The sequence below is a fragment of the Xyrauchen texanus genome, chromosome 50 (genome assembly GCF_025860055.1).
Source record: "Xyrauchen texanus isolate HMW12.3.18 chromosome 50, RBS_HiC_50CHRs, whole genome shotgun sequence".
Lineage (NCBI taxonomy): Eukaryota > Metazoa > Chordata > Actinopteri > Cypriniformes > Catostomidae > Xyrauchen > Xyrauchen texanus.
Window position 1 is genome coordinate 20488324 of NC_068325.1, and position 21034 is coordinate 20509357.

The window sequence follows — 21034 nt, forward strand, 5'->3', positions numbered from 1 at the left end:
GAATGCAAAATATCGTTACATTTTATTAAGTTAGAAAATAAAAATAAAATAGTAGTTAAGAAAAATTGCTCACACTGAAAACTTTGCATCGCAACCAGTTAGGATTTAGTGTTTAAGTATCTGGGGCCGGATTAAAAAAAATATATTTTTACGAAATTTTTTTTAAGAAATGCGTAAAAGGGTATCTGGCTATAAACTGACAGAAAAAAAAAAAAATCCTCGTACAAAAAAATGTATTACGATAAATTTGGAAATTACGTAAAAATGTATCTAGCTATAAACTGATGGATTAACGAAAAAACACGAATATTTGCGGGAATGCAAAATATAGTTAACTTTTTTTAAAGTTCGACAATAAAAAAATAGTAGTTAAGAAAATTTCAGTGTCGCTGAAAAATTGTCGCATTGATTCATAAAAATCTTCTTTTAAAAAAAATAACAAACAAAACAATTATTTACATTATTAGAAATTCGTAAGAAGGTATCCAACTATAAAAAGTTGAGAGTTTAAAAAAAAAAAAAAAAGATAAGAGCCGTCTTAAAAAGTATTTTTGAGAATTCAACATATTTAAAAAAAAAATCTTAAGTTTTAAAAGAAAAAGAAAATAGTAGTTCAGAAAAATTGCTTGTAGCTGTGAACTTGTTGCATCGCGCCTGGTTAGGAGTATTTAAATGTCCTGTGGCCGGATTCACAAACGTCTTCTACGCAAAAAAGTTTCGTAAATGAAAAGAAATTCGTGAGAAGGGTTTAAACTATAAAAGTTGACGGTTTAAGAAAAAAAACATTCCTTTTTTATTAAGTTAGAAAATAAGAAGAAAATAGTAGTTTATAAAAGTATTTCTTAAGGATGTTTTTAATACATTTTAAGTTCTTCCAATAGACTATAAAGGGTATACTTAGTTTTTCCTTGTTCCGGATCGGATTGCGCCCGCGTTGCCTTCCAAAGTATACTTTTCTGGCCACGAGAGAATATGAACGCGTTCGACGCATGCGCACTACTATTGTTTGTGATACTCTTTTAGTACAGTCAATGGCCAGTGCATATGCCGATGATGCGCACAGAGGACTGCGTCCGCGGGTCATGAGCGGGTGGTGTGATCAGGCTGACTGTCGCGGATGTGCTGATAACGAAATTTGTGTCATGCATACTATGTGCGGGACAACTGAAGTATACTTTGGCCTTAAGAAGTTTGTAAGAAGATATCTAGCTAAAAAAGTTGATGCTTTCATGAAAAGATAGATAGTGTTATGGAGCTTCAGTGAGAAAATGAACATACTGTTCTGTCTGTGATTGTTCTGTTTTTTTGTTGTTGTTTTTTACATTTTCTTGTCAATTATTCTCATTGTAGTGTATGAATATAGTGGTTTCACATTGCACCTGATGTGGACAGACAGATTGCTTGTCGCTTATCACATCGTGTCTGGACAGGACAAGGTGCAAGCAATAAAATCGTCCTCTAGGCGCTCAATGTGACCTTCAAGGGATCTAAAAACCGTTGTGGCCATGAGCGATCACAGATCAGTTCTCTTGACTATTTGACAACACTACACAGCTCATTGCCTGGTGGAGTGGTTTGATGTACAGTTTGATCGGGGGAGGCCCTTCCAAGCGTGCAAGCTCAGAATGGATTGCCTTCTGGCTTTTATAAACAACCATAAATTAGGACAAATTTGTCAAACGAAAAGAGACACAGTGAGTATGGAGTCAAGGCTTGGAGCATCACAAACAGAAGCGTATCACAACATCTCATCCATTACGCTGTCAGACGGCCGCTGCGGGCATTGTCTCGTGACAATATGCAGATATATGGCATACGATAACCGCCCTGCTGATTTACTATGACCGCAGAGCTGTTTACGACCACCTGCTTTACACAAACAATTTACAGAAATATTGATAACATGACGTATTCAAACAAACAGATTTTAGAAATTCATTTAATGTCATATAATTGCCATATGCTGTATGTGACATTGAATTGTTTATATATTTAATAACTGAATCACAACTAAGTATATAAAACTAGATTTTGTGCTTGTCCCGCCATGAGTGTAGTTGGTGGTTGCCAGAGAATTGCTTTGTGGTTGCTAAGGTGTTCTGGGTGGTTGCTATGCAGTTACTAAGGTGTTCTGAGAGTATTAAGCACATTACTTTTTGGTTGCTACGGTGTTTTGAGTGGTTGCTATGGAGTTACTGATGTGTTCTGAGGGCATTTAGCATATTACATTTTCGGTTGCTATTGTGTTTTGGGTGGTTGCTGTGCAGTTGCTAAGGTGTCTAAGTGTTTTTAGCATTTTGCAATGTGTTTGCTAGGGTGTCGTTGTTGTTGCTATGCAGTTACTAAGGTGTTCTGAGGGTATTTAGCACATTACTTTTTGGTCAGTAGGGTGTTTTGGGCGGTTGCTATGGAGTTGCTGATGTTTTCTGAGGGTATTTAGCACATTACTTTTCAGTTGCTAGTGTGTTTTGAGTGGTTCCTGTGGAGTTGCTAAGGTGTTGTAAGTGTTCTTAGCATGTTGCTCTGCGATTGCTAGGATGTTCTGGGTGGTTGCTATGTAGTCACTAATGTATTCTAAGAGCATTCAGCACATTACTTTTGGTTGCTATGGTGTTCTTGGTGGTTGTTATGCAGTTCCTAAGGTGTTCTGAGTGTATTCAGCACACTAATATGTGGTCGCTAAGGCATTCTAAGTGTTTTTAGCATGTTGCTATGTGGTTGCTAGGGTGTTCTGAATTGTTGCTATATGGTTGCTAAGGGGTTCTGAGTGTATTCAGCAGATTGCTATGCAATTGTAAAGATGTTATTGTTGGATGCTAGGGCATTCGTTGTGTATTCAGCACATTGATATACTGAAGAGTTGTTAGGGTGTTATAGGTTGTTGGTATGGAGTTGCTGATGTGATCTGAGGGCATTTAGCACATTACTTTTCGGTTTCGGGGGTTACTATGCAGTTACCAAGGCGCACTGAGTGTTTTTAGCATGTTGCTATTCGGTTGCTACGGTGTTCTAGGTGTTGCTCTGCAGTTGTCAAGGCGTTCTGAGTGTTTTTAGCATGTTGGTATTCGGTTGCTATGGTGTTCTAGGTGTTGCTCTGCAGTTGCCAAGGCATTATGTGTGTTTTTGGCATGTTACTATGCCGTTGCTAAGGTGTTCTGAGTTTAAGCCCATTAATGTTGGGTTGCTAGGGTGTTCTTAGTGGTTGCTATGCCATTGCTAAAGTGTTCTGTGTGTGTTCAGCACATTGATATACTGAAGAGTTGTTAGGGTGTTCTAGGTTGTTGGTATAGAGTTGCTGATGTGATCTGACGGTATTTAGCACATTACTTTTTGGTTTCGGGGGTGTTCAAGGTGGTTGCTATGCAGTTACCAAGGCGCTCCGAGTGTTTTTATCATGTTGCTATTCGGTTGCTACGGTTTTCTAGGTGTTGCTCTGTAGTTGCCAAGGTGTTCTGAGTGTTTTTAGCATGTTGCTATTCGGTTGCTATGGTGTTCTAGGTGTTGCTCTGCAGTTGCTGTATAACGCAAGTGCTTTTCGTTTCAAAAAAGTCAGAGTGCAATCCATAACACAACACAATTACATATTGAGTAGTTCAACTACCATCATGATGGAGCAACAGTTTGACCGCAATCTTGCTGAGCAAGCTAGTTTAACGATCAACACGTTTATAGCTAGCTACATGAATAATATCAGCGGAATCACACTTTTGCATAAAGTATGTTTTTGGCATAACTTTTGCTTAGAGTTAAGACTAAGAAGACAAAGAGGTGTCAGAATGTTAAGAGACTCCCTTTAGTTGACAAAATCACAGTGTTGCAGCAACGTATGAATTAAACAGTAGCTGTTTCCTCTGGAGTGAAGCGTTTGAGACACTTACTCAACGGTAATAAACAACCCCGCTATTTGTCACTTCCCCTTTGCCTGACAGAACGGTGCTAAAAAAAAAAAGGAAAAAGGATTACCTTGAAATGGATTTCATCCTTCCTACTTGTCTTTCAAGTGCTCGGTCAAGTCAGCGAAAAGCTAACAATTGAACAAACGCAAACAGCTCAAGTGACACTTTGATTAGTTGGGCCACTGTAATCTATGAATACTCATTTATTACTGGGGTTGTGTGAGGAAAAACAGGATTTTGATTTCAAAGTACTGAGTAAACAACACAATGCTAACATGCTAACTCAAAGCTCCCTCCAGAGTCCAACCAGACCCTATATTAAGCAAAAACGAATGCTCATTGCTATTATTATAGCTAATTAATCTTATTCTGCCCTGATGAATAACAGTGTGACATTTGGAGGTATGTAGAGGCTAGCCAGTCGTAACATGATTAATTTACATATAGACGTCTTAAAGGTACAGTAGGAAAAAAAACAGCCTATTTGGTTTAGAGTGTAAAACGAAATTACTACAAATAGCTTTGGAGCACAAAACCATGACTGACATTAAAAGTGAATTTATGTGCAACGAATGCACCAAAAATGCAGAATATGACCCATTTTTGGCATAAGAGTTACAAACTCAACTTGCGTAAATTGGGTCCTACAGAAACTGGATGTTAAAGTCGACAGGAATCTGCATTCGCAAGTCGCAAATTCATTTTGCGTCCATAATATGACAGATTTAAGAGTGAAACAGGGTATTTAACAAGACAAAAATGTAGGGCAATATTTGTTTTTATCCATCGGGACTTGACTTAACTGGATGGATAAAAGAGACCTCTAAACACCTTTTTTCCACGATTCATAACGCAAGCCTGTTTTTGTTTTCCGGCCTTCAGTGTTTTCACTCACATCTGCATATTTTTTTAGTGGATAATGAGATGTTTAGTGCATTAAATGTATCCAAAAATGCTCATATTTGCAGATACAGAGTTGTAATGACCGTCTTTTGACATTGCCTCCTCCCTCAAAGTTTGAAGGGTGGGTAGATGACCCAATGGCCCAAGGTTGGGCAACTACTTCAAGTTGTTTTGAAAGCCAACAACTGCACAAGTCCGTAGTTCCTGTAGTTTGGCACATATTGTTTACAATAGAGAGTAACAGTCTGGTTCCGACAGTAAAAAAATCCCAATAATTTTGTCTATAGACTAATTTATGTTCAATGATAACTTAGAAACCTTTAAAGACAGACCTACCTTGAGCTCCAAGGTTGTTCATCGATGCTTCCGTTGAAGTCATCCATCTGAATTCATGGTAAACAAATACATGGGGTGGCTGTGGCTCAGGTGGTAGAGCGGGTTGTCCACTAATCACAGGGTTGGTGGTTTGATTCCCGGCCCACACGACTCCACATGCCGAAGTGTCCTTGGGCAAGACACTGAACCCCAAGTTGCTCCCAATGGCAGGCTAGCACCTTGCATGCAGCCCTACCGCCATTGGTGTGTGAGTGTGAATGGGTCACAGTGTAAAGCGCTTTGTATACGCGGTATCATTAACTGATTTTATATTTAATTTTAAATTGATACTGAAGCACTGGTACTTTTGACATTACTACAAGAAGATAAAAACATTAGGGGCTTTACTGAAAACACTCGGGGCTCAAGCCCCGCCCCTGGGAGACGCATATAGCTGCAGGCAGAGCTCCAAAAAGGGGCGGAAGCTCCAAACTAACAGCAAAGACATAGGGAGCCCCTAACCTAACTCCACCATTTTGGAGTTGATGCAGCCACCTTCTGGAGTAACCCCACCCACTTTTGGAGATCCGGCCCTCATTTGGAGATTGTTACATTTTAATAAAAATAACAAAAACTAAAATCACAAGCATTTATTTTCTTTGCAAAAACAGAATTATGCAAAAGAGGGTCACATCCAGTACTTTTGAAATAGAGTAAATTAAGATTTCTTGTTGCCTGCATGGGCAAAACTGATCTGCGAAAAAACATGTTTATTCCTTTGGACTCTCAGGCTTGGCCAACATGTCTTCGCCTCACTCTACCAGCAAACGCTGGACGCCTCCCAAACCTCCATCCACCATGCACCTGGGAACTGAGGAGGGGAACGAATAAGCAGCCAAATTCCTGAAATTCCTCCCAAAAATACTCTCTCTTCCACTCAACAAAGCAGCACAAACATAAATCTAAAAGCATCTGTTTTTCAAACGTTCCCACGTGTAACTAAATATTGGGGCTATTAAAGGGTGCTGCTAAATGGCGCTACATTGTTCAATTACAGAAAGCTGTGCTTCTTAAAATGTAAATGAGCTGGCAGTTTACCTTGACACTTCTGCTAAAATCACTTCCCTTTTTTTTCAGCTTGGAGTTCATTTTGTTAGTTTCATGGCGAGGCTGATTTTGCAACCCAGCTCTCAGGGAAACACTGCTAATGAAATCAGGGCAAAAAAATCCCATAATCAATGTCACTGGACAAACTATAAATCCCACAACCTGCGGCAAAGCGAGAAAATAGAACGGCTTTACGGAAATGAAAACCTCTCTATTGGGTTTTATCTTTGAATGATGCTAAATCGCTACACTTATTTGCTTGCTAACTCATTAGGTCTCGATGAAAACAACGTTGTTACAGATAACAGAGCAAAAACACAAAGAGAATTAGAGGAAACAGAAAGCCAATGAAAGGAGGAATAAACAGTCAAGAACATGTTTCACCCCAAAATCAAGATAAAACTAAGAAAACATATTTTGATTCAATAAAAAGAAGCCTATTTTTGGGCTTATGCGACATTCTTTTCATGACAATTAAGCACATGTTCACTGAATTTTTAATAATGTAAATAAATAATGATATATTGTGTAAATATTGATTTTGTGATGTTTTGAGTGGTTTGTAATCCTAATTACAGTATTTTAACTGTTACTGTATACAATAAAAAATAATCACATGTACTTCAATAATAAGAACGACTACTCAGAACAATGAGAAATAATGCCCAGATTTCCCCTTACGGTAATTATTATAATTTTTTTGCGCAAATGTGCTTAAACCCCTTATAACGTTTACACTTAAAAGGTTAAAGTCTCCGTATACATAAGTCAGGCATATGAGGTATCGTTTGAAAGCTTAGAAACTGAACTTTTCGTAGATAACATATCATAACATGTCATCATTCAGTGCCATATGTTACTTAGAATGATAAAATAAGGCCTCAAAATATTCGCTTTGAAAATTAGCGCCCCCTAGAGTAGAAATATTAATATGAAAATAAAAGTCCTTCGCTTAGCACCTAAATGGACAAGTCATATATCAAATGAAAGCTCTCACTCTCAGGAATGTGATTGTATAGTTTATTTTGTTGCCCTTATACCACAGTTTGAAAGATTTACAAAAGAATCACATATTGAAATATGAGTTTTGTAAATCATCAAATACAAAATGTCTGTAAACTTGCTTGGCTGAATAATCCAATGTTATATCTTAGATGTCCAGAACAAATTATGCCATCCAGAAGGAAATGCGTGCAAACAAATCATCAGAAATATATGTTTTCGACTATTGAAATGTTAAAATTAAAATGTTATATCTCAAAGGGGAGGATCTCAGCTTTCTAATGACACTTAGATTGAGCTTGTAGTCCACTCAGAGGCCGTTATATTCAATGAAAAACTGAGGGTGTTGCTTGAACTGAAAAATAGACTGAATGTCTATGGATGAGCACATCTGTGAGGGCTAAAATGCGTTAGAGCGCCACCTACATTTCAGATCTGTACATTGTGATGACAAGTGATAGAGAAAACAAATTCTAGTGCTTTCTACCACATTAAAAGTGAGATAGAGTGAACAGAACCAGAATTACATGTTTACAAAGTTACAACAACAAAACACTTTTTTTATCATAAGATTATAAACACACAATATTATTGATCAATAGTCATTAAGGTGTCATTATTGAGTCTTTTTTTTTATCATTTGGGGGGTTCTCTGAAACATTAGACCAGTTCTTTGCAATTAGTCGACAGTATGTGTGAATTGTGAGCTTTTAAATTTGAGTGTGAAAAATCGCGGGTGCACTAGAGTTTAAATATCATAATGCAAACTAATCATTTCTTTATGCTAAATTACATTTCTTACATTATTCCATTTGACTTGGGGGTGAAGTCTGGACATTCATCCTTTAACTTTGGACAAAACCCGGACCACATGCTGTGCATTATGGATCAAATATGTAAAGCTAAATTACTCCATTTTCCTGTAAATACAGATTTCTCGAGCTTAGACTAAGCAGATAAGAGCATAATATATATCCGAAGACTAGACAGAGGATTTTAAGGGGCAGAATGGGTTGTGTCCAGCTGTCCGACTATGATACTTCCTGTAGAGATGTGAGTGAAAAAGATTAGGGCGTGATGACATTTGGGAGGGCGGCCCATGTTACAAATCTCATGGATCGATAACAGATGATGTCACTCACAAAGGCCAGAAGTCTGCTCAAGCTTACCTGTCAACCGATGTCTATTCCTTCATTTTCCTCGTTTTGTCCCTATCTTTGCCTAAGCTTCATCATTTTCCTGTCATAGAAACACAGATGTGGATCCCATATGGCAATCCCATGCATTATGCCACAACCAAGTATTCAATATCTGAAGAATTTATATTTAATAAAGCTTCGAAAAAAATTTAAAAAAATAAAGACCTGAGATGGCACTTTCCATTAACAGGGGTAAAACTCCTAGAAATATCTAATAAATAAATAAATAATTCCATACATGCATGCATACATATAGTCTAGCTAGATTTTTTTTATAAACACACACACACACACACACACACACACACACACACACACACACACACACACACACACACACATATATATATTGTATTTTTTTTTTTACTAATAACCATCTTAAACCTGAAAATGTGCATCTTAGACCAGCTAATGACCAACTTAAACTGACTTAAACCAGCTAATGACCTGCTTAGGCCAACTAATGACCATCCTAAACCAGCTTAGCCTACCTAATGACAATCTTAGACCAGCTAATGATCATCTAAGACCAGCATATGTGCAGCTTAGACCAAGTGATGACATCTTACTTCAGCTTAAACCTGCTAATGACCATCAAAGACCAGAATATGTGCAGCTTGGACCATCTTAAACCATCTAATGACCATCTTAGACCAGCTAATGACCATCTAAAACTGACTTAAACAAGCTAATTACCAGCTTAGGCCAACTAATGACCATCCTAAACCAGCTTAGCCTACCTAATGACAATCTTAAACCAGCTAATGATCATCTAAAACCAGCATATGTGCAGCTTAGACCAGGTGATGACCATGTTTAACCAGCTTATAGCCGTCCTAGACCAGCTAATGTGCAGCTTAGACCAGCTAATGACATCTTACTTCAGCTTAAACCTGCTAATGACCATCAAAGACCAGCTAAATCAGCTAATTAACATCTAAGACCAGAATATGTGCAGCTTGGACCAGCTTAAACCAGCTAATGACCATCTAAAACTGACTTAAACAAGCTAATTACCAGCTTAGACCGGAAAATGTCCATCTTAGACCAGCTCATGACCAACTTCAACCAGCTAATTACCAGCTAAGACCAACTAATGACCATCTTAAACCAATTTAGCCTTGCTAATGTCCATCTTAGACCAGTTTGTGTGCGGCTTGGACCATCTTAAACCAGCTAATGACCATCTTAAACCAACTTAGCCTAGCTAATGCCCATCTTAGACCAGTTAATGTGCAGCTTGGACCAGCTTAAACCAGTTAATGACTATCTTAGACCAGCTAATGACATCTTAAACCAACTTAGCCTAGCTAATGACCATCTTAGACCAGTTAATGTGCAGTTTGGACCAGCTTAAACCAGCTAATGACTATCTTAGACCAGCTAATGACATCTTAAACCAGGTTAAACCTGCTAATGACCATCTTAGACTGGTCAATAACCATCTTAAACCTGAAAATGTGCATCTTAGACCAGCAAATGACCAACTTCAACCAGCTATTGACCAGCTAAGACAGAATTTATTAAATAAAAATGTTTTATAATAATAATAATAATAATAAACTAGAATTCATTACATTTACAGTCACAATTAAACTATCATTCAAGTGTTTGTCTAGTTTGAGACCAAATGTTGGTTTGTAGTAATTTATAACCTTATATTTCCCATAAATTAAAGACAAATATTTATTTGGTAATTTGATTTTTTTATCATTTTCTTGTCTTCTCACCATTAACATTATGAAGTTGCCAACAGAATTTGGGACATGGCTAAATATAACATTTTAATTGACATTTTATTTAAAAAAAAAAATCGAATTAAAATGAGTTATCCATTTGAACTGGGACATGTAGACATTTGATGTGCTTAAAACCACATAATTGTCTTGTAGCTTATCTACCATCGAATGTCAAGTTCTCACAACTTTAAAAAAGCAATAGAACACCAATTCCAACCCTGTTTGCGTAAAATGCCATCTAAGCCTTCATCATTTACCCATTACACAAACCCTGTTGTGGATCCCATATGGCAATCTCCTGCACTCTAAACGGATTATGCCAGAACAGACCAATAAAGATGTAAAAAGGGGATATATCATAAAGTCAAGCTAAAATGTTCAAGGCCACTATCCTGAGTCTATTTTATACATAATCTCATTCACAATACACTCTAGACACCGGCGGAAAAGCCATTGTCTCCTTTCATTCAATTATACATGAGCGCAGTCAAGATAACGATGAATCATTCATGGATATTATGTCAGCAGACGGAAACTGCAGATGACAACCACACGGCGAACGAAAAGGAACAAACGAAAGTTGTCTCCCTTTGTTTGTCCAGATGCATGAACCTCGGGAGGCCTTGACGGGCGAATTATCTCAAATCTGGAAAAACTGAAATGTTGCGGTAACCTTCGAGGTTTTACGACCCAATGGGCCACGTACCGCCACCTCCCTCTCGACAGGCATCTTCTAAATGGTCATCCATCTCTATGTCTCCTAGTGACCTAGTCTCCAATTTGACCTTTGCTTCACAATCTTGAGTCACAAATGCATTAAAGGGAGACACTGTGCTGTCATCGCTACAACCCACAGTGTATTACCGTAATACGTCCCCTGAACGTTTTCAGTGTCATCAACTATTAGCTATTACCTTGATTCCAAGGCAAACTCCGCCCCCTCGTTAATTTCAGCCCAGCTGCTTGAAAACCTGGGGATGAATTTCGCCAAGATAATTATTCCCTTCCTGGTCCTGTTGACCCTAACACTTCGGATGAACCTACTTATGCCTGAAGCTGTTCTATTCTCAGAGGTGTGGAAAAAAATTCTCCATCTTGTCTGACAATGAAGCCAATCTTTCTTTTATTGCCATCCTTTGCTTTTCCTGTGCTAGCGAATACATCAAACCCATTAAAGTCTCAACATGCTACAGAATATATGCTGAAGCTTTCCTGGAAATGCTAAGGCAACTGTAAACCCAGCATTATACAACCAGGATAACAAAAGTATACGAGGCCAGAGTCTTTACAGTAAAACCTTTAACATATAGTGTACTACTGTAAGCAAGTAATACGTTCAGTTCTTGGTGTATATACGGTAGCCACTGTGTATTTTATGAACAATCCATTCTAATGACCTCTGGACTTAGATTCCTGCTGGAAAATCCAGTTTAAGGTGGCATCTGTGTTCTGGGACAAGGTAGCTGGTTTCTTGCTGGTCTAAGCTGGTCATTAGCCGTTTTAAGGCCAAAACAGGTCAAATCAACCAGTTAGACCACCTTAAGCAGTTATAACACAGGTTATGATCATATTACACCAGCTAATATGCATTTTAAACCAGCTAATGGCCATCTTAAACGGGCTTAAACCAACTAATGACCATCTTAAACCAGCTAATGACCATCTTAGATCAACTTATGACCATCTTAAACTGACTTAAACCAGCCAATGACCAGCTTAAACCAGCAAATGGCCATCTTAAACCAGCTAATGGCCATCTTAAACTGGCTTAAACCAGCTAATGACCATCTTAAACCAGCTAATGACCATCTTAGATCAACTTGTGACCATTTTAAACTGACTTAAACCAGCCAATGACCAGCTTAGACCAGCAAATGGCCATCTTAAACCAGCTAATGCCATCTTAAACTGGCTTAAATCAGCTAATGACCATCTTAAACCAGCTAATGACCATCTTAGACCAACTTATGACCATCTTAAACTGACATAAACCAGCCAATGACCAGCTTAGACCAGCAAATGGCCATCTTAGACCTGCTAATATGCATCTTCGACCAGCTAATGACTAACTTGAACCAGTTTAAACCAGATATAACCAGCTTAGCCGAACTAATGACCAACTTCAACCAGCTAATGACCAGCTAAGACCAACTAATGACCATCTTAAACCAACTTAGCCTAGCTAATGACCATCTTAGAACAGATAATGTGCAGCTTGGACCAGCTTAAACCAGCTAATGACTATCTTAGACTAGCTAATGTGCAGCTTAGACCATCTAGTAACTATCTTAAACTAGCTTGGACCAGCTTAAACCAGCTAATGGCCATCTTAGACCAGCACATGTGCATCTTAGACCAGCTAATAACCATTTTAAACAAGCTTGGCCCAGCTTAAACCAGCTAATGACCATCTTAGACCAGCTCATTTGCATCTTAGACCAGCTAATAACCATTTTAAACAAGCTTGGACCAGCTTAAACCAGCTAATGACCATCTTAGACCAGCTCATGTGCATCTTAGACCAGCTAATAACCATTTTAAACAAGCTTGGACCAGCTTAAACCAGCTAATGACCATCTTAGACCAGCTCATGTGCATCTTAGACCAGCTAATAACCATTTTAAACAAGCTTGGACCAGCTTAAACCAGCTAATGACCATCTTAGACCAGCTCATGTGCATCTTAGACCAGCTAATAACCATTTTAAACAAGCTTGGACCAGCTTAAACCAGCTAATGACCATCTTAGACCAGCTCATGTGCATCTTAGACCAGCTAATAACCATTTTAAACAAGCTTGGACCAGCTTAAACCAGCTAATGACCATCTTAGACCAGCTCATGTGCATCTTAGACCAGCTAATAACCATTTTAAACAAGCTTGGACCAGCTTAAACCAGCTAATGACCATCTTAGACCAGCTCATGTGCATCTTAGACCAGCTAATAACCATTTTAAACAAGCTTGGACCAGCTTAAACCAGCTAATGACCATCTTAGACCAGCTCATGTGCATCTTAGACCAGCTAATAACCATTTTAAACAAGCTTGGACCAGCTTAAACCAGCTAATGACCATCTTAGACCAGCTCATGTGCATCTTAGACCAGCTAATAACCATTTTAAACAAGCTTGGACCAGCTTAAACCAGCTAATGACCATCTTAGACCAGCTCATGTGCATCTTAGACCAGCTAATAACCATTTTAAACAAGCTTGGACCAGCTTAAACCAGCTAATGACCATCTTAGACCAGCTCATGTGCATCTTAGACCAGCTAATAACCATTTTAAACAAGCTTGGACCAGCTTAAACCAGCTAATGACCATCTTAGACCAGCTCATGTGCATCTTAGACCAGCTAATAACCATTTTAAACAAGCTTGGACCAGCTTAAACCAGCTAATGACCATCTTAGACCAGCTCATGTGCATCTTAGACCAGCTAATAACCATTTTAAACAAGCTTGGACCAGCTTAAACCAGCTAATGACCATCTTAGACCAGCTCATGTGCATCTTAGACCAGCTAATAACCATTTTAAACAAGCTATTATGTTGCTGACAACATAATACTTTGCCTTTCCTGCAAAGAATACATGCAGCGATGCCTAAGAATGGTTACTGTAAGGCATATGAAGATAATTCTTTATATTACAAAATCTGAATAACACTTGTTGCAAAAATAACTCAAGCATTCCAACCCTCTGGAAAAGCCCAGGAGAAAGTGTACAGTACGATACACACCGTGAGCTGTAACACAATCCCATAAACACATTTTTATCTTAGCTACCCTATACCTTAATACTTCATCTACTTGAATGACAGAATTACTGAACTGCATGTTAAAACGTGTGCATGTGTACAAATGTTTGAGTATTGTTTCATGCCCCATAATCCTCTCTTCCTGGTCATTAACTGAGTATATTACAGCAGGTACTGTCACGGATTCATAGAAGCTAGTGTCGCTCTTAAACAGCTCATGAAAGGCACTCGTCCTTATCAGTTCAAGCACTTCTGGCTCCGAAATGACAGGCAGTCCATCTTTACAAAACGAGAGGTTTCCAGAATCTGACATTCACACAGCAGCAGAACGCGGTTGTCAGTCTTGTTTTAGGCCACACCCACACTAGGTTATGGAGAGTGGATAAGAGGTGCAAACGAAGCTAAATCAATGCAACGGTATGCTGAATACAGTTACATTTGGACACGGTTTGGTTACAGAACGTGGGTTTTAGTCTAGTTTATAACTCTGTCTGTAAACGTAACCGAATTGAGTTTGTTAAGCTTGTGCTTTGTGAACGAAACCAAAGTGGAGAACTATTTATCTGTCATTTAGTGCCACTCTGCACTGCACACACACTTGTCTCGTGTGTTTTGGGGGACGGTCTGTGAACGTCTCAGACTGTTTGAGCCAGACAATCTCAAAGGATTTCTTACACAAAAGTGACTTTTCACCTGAAAGACCTTCAACACTGTGACGAAGTTCAACTGTCAACACACATTTACTGTATTCAATTCTTCTATATATCCAATTCGGATAGTTCTGTCTCTATCTTGGTATCATATAACAGTACACTTGATTCATGTCTTACAGCCTTGGACAATGCAGGGAGTTTTTCAAAGGGGTGGCCAGGCAGGGGCAAGCGATCAGTCTGTGGTGGCACAGAAATGTTTGGGCAGCATTTTTATATCGTTAGACTGTGGTGTGTGTGTGTGTGGGGGGGTGGGGGGGTTGAGTGGATACAATGACACCTGAGACAGAGAGATTTGGCGACCTTGATGTGTGCACATGTTTAGTTTGTACATTTGTACAGAGATGATATCACCTCTAAAGAACTAAATTGCGGCAAAAGATGACCAAAAAAATTACTAAAACATAAATTGCGAGTGGGGTGGCCAATGGTGTGGCCAGTGGGGTGGCCAATGGTGTGGCCAGTGGGTTGGCCAATGGGGTTGCCATAGGGGTTGCCATAGGGGTGGCCAATGGTGTGGCCAATGGGTTGCCCAATGGGTTGCCCAATGGGGTGGTCAATGGGGTGGCCAATGGGGTGGCCAGTGGGGTGGCCAGTGGGTTGGCCAATGGGGTTGCCATAGGGGTTGCCATAGGGGTGGCCAATGGGGTGGCCGGGGTGGCCAGTGGGGTGGCCAATGGGGTGGCCAATGGGGTGGCCAGGCTTCGGTCCATGGTGGCCAGGGCCACCCCCTAGCTCCGCCACTGTGGCAACAACCTGCAATCTATAAATGGCCTGAAATATCCTGTAGGGACGCCAAACCATCTCCTCAGGCAATATAAGCAACACACTCACCTTTTTTTAGGACGCAACAAAGAAAGCGGGTTTAAGAGTAGGGGAATCCTATTGAAGGCTAATCTTATATTGATATGATTTTTACTTATTTTTGCTCTATTTAAGGACAATTTTGGTCTTAGAAGTGAGTTCAATTTGACAAAAACACCCTTTGGGAATGTCCTCAATGGAATAAACGAATAATTCATGGATAAAGCAAATATTCCCAGTTAAGTAAGCGTGTGTGTAAATGTGAAACAGCCAGAAATAGAAAGGCTAAACTAGATTATTGTGCCAAATGAACAGTACAAGTGCAATGCATTTTACAGCAGATTTTGATTTAAGGGAAACATGTTAATAAAAGGGTGCGGCTTTGACTTAATCTACAGTAAAGCACGCCCCATTTTATGCAAATACAACACTGAAAACCTCACTGAGACATCATGTCCATTACTGTGCAAAAATACAAATCCATCCCTCATAAGACATTAAAGACTGATGCCCGCACACAGCACAAGAACACTAAGAAACAATTCAACTAAAGCTCTTGAGACAATATTTCACACACACTAAAGCCTTGTATCCTCATATACAAACCTGTAGGATACACATGATAGAATTTGAGAACATGTAAATGTAAAAGGGTAGTCTATAACAGGTGCATCCGGACAGAAAAGCCATCAGTGATGGTCTTTGGGCTGCACGCGCCACTTTACTGAGATTGCATCAGTTTTGAATGCGATTGATTCCCACACTGACAGACATTGATTAACTGATTACAATCAATCATATGTTGAACCATAATGAATGAACTTGGGTTTCAAGAGGAACACATGAAGTAAAACCTCACCAAGACACAATTTACATACTTTGACCATGTTAATCAATGTCTTTCAGCCAGAAATCGATTGTTTTTAAGCCGTTTTGCGCAGGTGGGCATCCCGAAAGATGGCATGCGTCGAGTTTACGCGCATCCGACACAGCGTGCATGGACAAATCAGTCGCAGAAATGTACAGATCCGACTTTCATCAGAAATGTGCACTAGTCGACGCTTTCTTCTGGTTTCGGCTCTTGAAATAAGATGCATGAGGCTGGCACGGCGCATGGTGGCATCGTTCACATTTCTCACTTTACACAAGGTTCTTGGGATGGCAGGTTGACTGTCCCACAGAAGAAATGAACCAAACAACCCCTCCAAATCTACTGGGAAACTGCATAAATGGACCAAAACTGACTTCTGATGCGCAAAAATGCGCACCGGGCACCACCTTCCCCATGCGCGTGCAGTATTTAACGCTCTCCAAAACAATTACACACTCCATCTGAAGTGGGGAAAACGGGATATTCTTACCGTTACTGATTTTTAATCACAAAAACACTGTGGTTTAATAGTTCTTACCTGATTTTAAAGAGCGCGCTCCTGTTCTTTATTCTGCACGCGCAAGACGCCCTTACATCTTCATGTTCGTCATAGGGAGGATTGAAGAATAGTAATAATCCAAGGTGAAAGCAGATCCAAGGAGATAGAGAGCTCCGGGTCCGGTGATTAACGGTTTAAATCCCTCGGATGGCGCTGCGACTCGCTCGGCGCGTCTGATTCTTGAGCTCCGCTCCGGAGGAACCACAGCTGTGCGCGCTGAGGAGAGATGGAGCCTGACGTCATGGACCCCCCCTCTCTCTCGCTCGCGCTCTCTCTCTCTCTCTCTCTCTCTATGCGCTCGCTTACTTAGACTCCGCCCCTCTATGGCAAAACGCTCTCTCGGAATCCTCCCCCTCTCATTGATGTACACGCCCATTTAGAGTTGGACCAGCTATTAAACTTTAATAAAATACTTGATTTAACTTAATTTAGCTATTACTGTCTTTTAAATTAATTAAGAATGAAAAGGTATGTTTACTTTATATTTAAAGTTATTAATACTAAAAAAAATGTGAATTTAACATAATATTCGCCTATTACTTATTAATATATATATATATATATATATATATATATATATATATATATATATATATATATATGTATAGTAGTATTACATACCTCTTTCTTTATATTTTTAATGCATAATATAATACATAAAAATAACAATAATTTAGTTTTTATAAAATATATAAACATATATAAATATATTTATTTTATTTTATACATATTTTATATTTTTAATTAATTCATATACTTTGTTACATGACTTACTATGGGACTTTTAAAATAAATAATAATAATTATTATTTAAATTTTCTATATATTTTTAATGCAAAATAAAATACATAAAAATACTTTTTATTTATTATAAAAAGTTATTTTATAATTAAATTATTATTCATTTTTAATTATAAAATATATAAACAATTATTTACATTTTTATATTAGAAATATTTTATATATTTTATTAATTCATATTAATTTATACATTTAAAATGTATTATTGTTTATTTATTTTTCTTTAAATATATTTTAATGCATTATACAATACATAAAAATAACAATAATTATGCATTTATACAATATATCAACTATTTTATTTTACAATTTATATTAGAAATATTTTATATTTTAAATGTATTAATATTAATTTATTTATGACTTAATATGGGAGTTTTAAAATATTTTTATTATTATAAGTTTCATTATTAATATAAAATATTTTTTCTTAACATATATTTTTAATGCATCTTACAATACAATACTTAACAATAACAATGATTTTATATTCATAAACTATATACAATATTTTAATTGTATTATTTACATTAAAAATATTTTATATATATTTTTTAAATTAATTAATATTCATTCATATATAACTTATTACAGGACAATTAAAAACATATTACAGGCCCCTCTCACATGCTAGTCGCATCGTAATCTCAGCCAAAATACAATGCATCCCAGCAAATCAGGGTGCAGTTGGCAACCCTAAAAATATTCTAGTTTTAAGGTTGTCAGGGCTTTGCTTTGTGGTTGCTAGGGTGTTGCTTCTCGGCCCAAGTCAAAACTAGGTTTGGGAACCAAGCCCCAACAAACAACAATAATAACATACTATAGATGAGAATCAAAAAACAATCAGCTTTGGTGGGTGCATTTTATATATAGAGCTGATTATTCGCTCTTAGATGTGGTATTTATAGTCATTCTGTGGCTGTTGCATAAAACGAAAAATCATTCACCAACAGAAAGAAGTGCATTCGTTTTACTGTCAGAGTTTAACACCCTCGCCTACTGGTGCCATCCGTTAGACTGTTGCCATAGATATCCCATAACGCCATAATACGTGGCAATGCAGAGAAGCTATGAGAAGACAGTGAGCTCAGTTTGTCTTCAACCCATAAAACTGATGTTGTGTTACAGAGCTCTCATACAGTACATGGTGAACTCACAATTTAATGATCTGTGACTCAATGGCTAAGAGCGATTAATGGGTACCAAACTGACGGATACAATTTGATTGACAATATTTTTGTCCATCCTGGCTATTTTTCCAATTAAATCAAGGTTTTTCCACAACACTTACCATTAAAGCAGTATTTCAGCCAAAAAAATGAAAATTCTCTTCTCATGTACTTACTGTTAAACAGTTCATTTAAATCAGAGAGACTACCATGAAAATTGGTCCCATTTTGTGACATACAAAGAGAAAAGAACGTGAGATTAATTGTAAGAAGGAAAAGCCTTCAGGGTATCCCTCTCAAGTGTCAATGAATCACGAAATCAGCCCAAAAAAAAAAAGGAAAAGCATGTTGTGTAACAGTTGGCGCAATGGTAGATTTCAAACTCCAGAAGATGTTTCTTGTTGCCAACGCTTCCTGGTGTCGACTGGCCTCCGCTCGGGCTATGTTTGGCTCTCATCTGTGAACGGCAAGCTGGTCGGCATGCATGGCAACCCACATACATGTCATAGCTGCGAAAGAGATAAATAAGTCACGAGAAGGCTAAGAATAAGAATTGATGAAGGTTATAATACATAAACGCAGAAGCAAAGGCACTATTACTATTGGTCTTACTTCGGTTTAGGGGTTTGAACAAAGCTGGTTCTCACCGCCTCCTTTCCCTAAATCCCTTTTCAATGGTGTAGAAGTCCCGGGAAGAAGAGGGATACACCGTAGTAGAGTTCTCGCCGCTACCATCCACCCCAACGGAGCAGCAGTGGCCGTCTGCTGGGGGACGGTGCAGCCCGGCCGCCTGGAAGTGGAGGAATGGCCGCTGACCACGAGGGGAGAAGGGGCTCCTAACCGACCTCCTGGAGCGGTAAGGGCCGCTACCAGGGACGGAGGAGTCCCCTACCAGCCGCTGAAACTCGGCGGTGTCTGAGACTCTGTTGACCGCGAACGGGGAGGGGCTCGCTGCAGACCGCCTGGAGCGGGAGAACCGCTGCCAGGGGCGGGGAGACCCCTTCTGTTCTCCGAGAACTATGCGGGTACTACACTGTTACTGTTACACTGTTATATCTGTTTCCCTCCCCTTGTCCCCTCCCCAGGGAAAGGGGGGGGGGGGGGGGTGGTACGTCATGCCGGGGGCTCCCCAGGCTGAGAGAACGAGAGAGGAATGTGACAGGGAGGAGGGCGAGGCAGGGCCGTGATCATACACACCTGGTCCCTTATCAAGCTAATTAAGCCTCCGAGAGGGACAAAGGCTGACTATGGAAGGTGGTGCGACGAGAGAGAGATCGTTTACGGGAAGCTGACCGTCATGTGTTTGTGTCGTTTGTTTAAGTTTTTCATTAAACTATTATTGATCTTGTCAAGCCGGTTTTCGCCGCCTCCTTTCCCTAAATCCCTTTACAGCAAGTGTTACATTTTGGTGCATAATTCTTGCGCCGAATAAACTACGGACTGAATTATACCTTGTTGAGATTTGTTAATGAGAGGTGTGATGTAGCACTGTAGCGTTTGCGCGGACAAGCAGCACCAAGCACCATGCAGTTAGAGGAAACATGTCAGTCTTCATGCGTTTTGTCATACAATAACCTGCAAGTTTACAAATCCATTGTGCATAGAGTATAAGCATATTCTGTTGGTTTTATCATGCTAGCATTTAAGTCAATTCAACATGGTCACATGGGAAATCAATATGTTGCTTCCGAAAGTTCATGTACCCTGGAATCGACTCCATTCTGCCGAATTCAACCTGGTCTCATAGAATCACGTTACTATACGTACATTTTTGCAAAATCACTTTTGTGTGCCTCGTCGTATATCGTGGAAGTTTCCTGTTTAAATGAACACTAGAGGCTCTACAACAATGACAATTTTAGTGCATGATGCGATAAAATGTAACGTTCGCATTACATAACCTTAAACTACATTACATTCAAGTACGATACAACTGAAATTACACTAACAATTCAAAGGACCGGGGTACGAATCTCAAAGAGCAAGTGATTGTACACGTGAGCCAAAAGTGTCAAAGAAGCACCACAAATTGACGTGGTTGTGTTTTTCATCTCACATTTTCGTTTTATGACACTGTCGGTTAGGTTTAGGGTTTAGGGTAGTGACGTCCCGATAGAGCATTAACCTTAAAAACCTTCTCTCTTTGGGAGAATATTAAACTCCCTTTTAACGCCACTTAGTGGACGTTTAACCTCATAACTG

The 21034-nt window shown here is 38.9% G+C and overlaps 1 protein-coding gene across 5 annotated transcripts in view; it reads right to left on the reverse strand.

Annotated features, from left to right (window-relative positions):
• Positions 1 to 17048, reverse strand: part of LOC127641023 (receptor-type tyrosine-protein phosphatase S-like) — a 266090-nt gene extending 249042 nt beyond the window's left edge. For all 5 annotated transcript variants that reach the window (XM_052123760.1, XM_052123758.1, XM_052123757.1 and 2 more), the window contains exon 1: positions 16842 to 17048. The gene's annotated coding sequence lies outside the window, so the exon portion shown is untranslated. The remainder of the gene's footprint in view (positions 1 to 16841) is intronic.
• Between the last annotated feature and the right edge of the window lie 3986 nt (positions 17049 to 21034).